This window comes from Oxyura jamaicensis, unplaced genomic scaffold (genome assembly GCF_011077185.1).
Source record: "Oxyura jamaicensis isolate SHBP4307 breed ruddy duck unplaced genomic scaffold, BPBGC_Ojam_1.0 oxyUn_random_OJ71499, whole genome shotgun sequence".
NCBI classification, from domain to species: Eukaryota; Metazoa; Chordata; class Aves; order Anseriformes; family Anatidae; genus Oxyura; species Oxyura jamaicensis.
Genome location: NW_023310554.1, coordinates 6,874 through 10,310, shown reverse-complemented (window position 1 = coordinate 10,310; position 3,437 = coordinate 6,874). Strand labels below are relative to the sequence as shown.

Genomic DNA, 3,437 nt, shown 5'->3' with positions numbered 1-3,437 from the left:
AATAAAAGGTGGAAAAAGGAAGAAGAGGGGAGGGGTGGGCTCTCGTTGAGAAAACGTCTGTCCTCCCGAACACCAGCTACGTGTGTTGAGGCCCTGCTTCAAGGACTGGTCAAGCATCTCTCATTTGTGGGAAGTAGAGAGTAATTTCTTTCCTCTGCACTTCCACATAGCCTTTACTTGTTGTTGGGTGTTGGTGTTGTTGTTGTTTTTTTTCCCCCTCCCTTTTACCCTTTCCCTTTTTTCCCTTTAGTTAAATTGTTTAATTAATAATAATCTTTCCTTAATAATTATTTTTTCCCTTTAATTAAATTATCCTTATCTCAACCAGTGAGTTGTTCTTTCCTTTACTTCTTCCCCTCCTCATCTAAGGAGGGGGAGTGAGAGAGTGGTTGTGGTGTTCAGCTGCCTAGCACAGTAAAACCACCACAGGGGTTTAAACAGTTTTTCCATGCTCCAATTAAGTACTAACGTACAATGAAACTACTGCTACAGTACTACTGTAATCCTCTCTCTCTTTCACCCTACCCTCACACCTTTTTCCATTCCCTACATCACAGGGGTATCTTAATGCTCCCCTATGGAAGTGGCAATAGTAATGCCTTCAGATTCTGTTGCTGCAGGGATTCTTGGCACTTTCTTAGCAGGGCTTGGGATGTGCTAAGAAGAGGAGGAAAAAGAGAAATTAAATGCAGTTTTCTAGTTCGTGTACATTCATACTTCATGGCCAGTCCAACTCTCAAACAATATTCATGTTACACTGGACAGCTTGGTCTTAAGTCATTAAAATCAGTTTGCTTCATGCAAACTGATTATGTGAATCACAGAATCACAGAATCACAGAATAGTCTAGGTTGGAAGAGACCTCCAAGATCATCTAGTCCAACCTCTGACCTAACACTAACAAGTCCTCCACTAAACCATATCCCTAAGCTCTACATCTAAACGTCTTTTAAAGACCTCCAGGGATGGTGACTCAACCACTTCTCTGGGCAGCCTATTCCAGTGACTAACAACCCTTTCAGTAAAGAAGTTCTTCCTAATATCCAACCTAAACCTCCCCTGGCGCAACTTTAGCCCATTCCCCCTCGTCCTGTTTCTTGCTTCATTCTTGTTATGATGAAACATACTTTTAAAAATCCCATGTTCAAGTTTTTTAAAACTTCTGATTTGTATGTTACATATTTTAACAAAGCATTGAAGTAACTCATTAAACCCCTTCCTCTTTTAACAGACATGTACATGCTAAGACAAACACAATGTGGGAAAGGAATTCGCAGATGGCTTTGCGCTGTTTCCCACGTCCCTGAATTAGAGATAATGAGGAAACAAGCTAGAGACAAGTGCACGGAGAAGCTAGACCAATGATAAGTTGTTGTCGGCGCGTGCTGTACTTAGTTGCCTATATATACTCTGTTAGAGCATGCAATGGAGGAGGACGATTATACTCGCATTGAGGTTGCATCGTTACTCCGGGACCGTCTCCCTTTCCGACAACACAAATTATTCCAACTTTTATATCAAACTTTAAAAGAGTGCACAGTGTTCACCTCACAAACAATGCCTGGGTGGACAACTTTAACTCCTACCTCCAGGAGTCCATCACCCATGAGTGGGCATCGTGCATAAGTTCTTCTGTGTTTTTCATCCACACGTACAAGGTACCGTGTTCCCTCAAAGAGATCTTCTACTGAACACTGTGGAATATAGTTGGCTGTTTTTTAAAAAAAACAGTAATGTGATAAATGATTAAGTCCCAAATAGGATTTTTGTGATTTATTAAGCGAATAGAGGCAAGCAAACAGCCCTGGGTGCACCGGGAGTCTCTGCTCTACCAGGACGCACACCTGTTACATCAGGTGTCTGATTTTTATGCTCCTAGACTAATACATATTCATCACTATTCCTAGAAAAGGCGGGGTTATTACAATTAGTTCCTGGAATCCAAACCCTCTCTGGACGCATGCGTAGCAGTCTCTGGTGGTCTTTCTGGGGGTCTCTTGTGCTGAAGGCTCGTAGTCTTCCTCCCAGGCTTTGTCCTTTGGTCGTCCTTCAACTCCCCCTTTCTCCTTATTTGGTGGATCTCTTTGCTGGTTATCAGAGGCTTGTGCAGCGTCCCATGCAAAAGTCTGCAGTTTCCTAAAAAAAACTCCTTGGTCCTCTTATCTCCCAGACTAGAGTCTCAATGTTCGCCCTTCAAACCCTCTATTTACACAGATTGCTGGATCATTCCTTTGCATGATACAAGAACTATGTACACTAATCACTGTTTTTCTTAAATAGGAGATTATATTTCATCATGCGGCCCTAGCATTGTTCCATACTGACACGAATCAAATAAACACATTTCACAGTAACATACTGTTAGTTGGTTCCTGGTGAGAGTTTTATGCAACACAGGCCTTTCACATTTTGCAGTTTGGAAGTTGTAAGACAGGAAGACCAAGTCTGCATTTTCATTTCAGCCACATAAGGCCAATGAATACAAGGTATAGAAAAACACTTTACAACCTATACAGAAGTAGAAAGAGTTGGACATTCTCTTCATTCTACTCCCAAATCATTTAATTAAATTCATACAAATTAAGTAATAAATATTTTGCTGTAGGATTAGGAATGATTTATATTTATTAAGTTCTTACCTAAATGATGCATTTCCTGTCTAATCTTCATGTTTTCATCAAAGACATCAGGTGCAATACGTTTTCTTGAGTCAAGTCTTGCTTTAAGATCAGAAAGGCTGGCAGTTATTTTGTCCAATGCAGAACCTACAACATAAACCCATCATGTAAGGTAGCAGACATACTGAGAGCTGCACACTAGCAAGTTAACATTTCAAGACCGTTCAAAATATTTTGCGTTATAGAAATTAAACTTCTAGTTAGTTACAAATATTCCCAATTACTTGAGCAAAACACTTGTAGCATTTTAAAAAAATATTATCTATTTGCGCAAGGAGACACTTAAAACATTCCCTGGAGCTGGAATGTCTTCAACTTTACTGTCATTAAGCACTGTTCTACAGGTTTACTTAGGCTGGTAGGTAATGTAACAAAGCATTTAGAGGCTAGCTGTGCAAAGGAGTTAATTAGAATCTTTTCCTTTCACTCACCAGGAGTGGCAACCTGTCTAACTCTGATGGAATACAGTGTAGCAGCAAAACCAGAGCCATATGAGAACACGCTAATTCTCTGTCCTGTGAGCTGCTCTGGAGAGTACCTACAAATCAAACAACAGTTGTTTAAAGTGAGAATTAAGCCAAGGTGCCAATTGTAAGTAACCAGAAAGTGCAGCTACCTTAGGAAAAGCAGCCTGCAAAATTGTATCAACTACTGTGCCACATTTAGAGGGCTATATGCATAAATGACTTTTTAAAACAGAATTTCAAATGCTGCTGTAATGCGATGATTTTTAAAGCTGCCTAAGTTAAGTAAATAATA

The 3,437-nt window shown here is 40.1% G+C and overlaps 1 long non-coding RNA gene across 1 annotated transcript; it reads right to left on the bottom strand.

Moving 5' to 3' along the window:
- Positions 1 to 578: 578 nt before the first annotated feature.
- Positions 579 to 3,153, bottom strand: LOC118159662. Its single transcript, XR_004747195.1, has 4 exons — positions 3,110 to 3,153; positions 2,640 to 2,765; positions 1,548 to 1,711; positions 579 to 657 (listed from the first exon to the last, which is right to left on the bottom strand). It is a non-coding gene; the product is annotated as an uncharacterized LOC118159662 (long non-coding RNA).
- Positions 3,154 to 3,437: the final 284 nt, after the last annotated feature.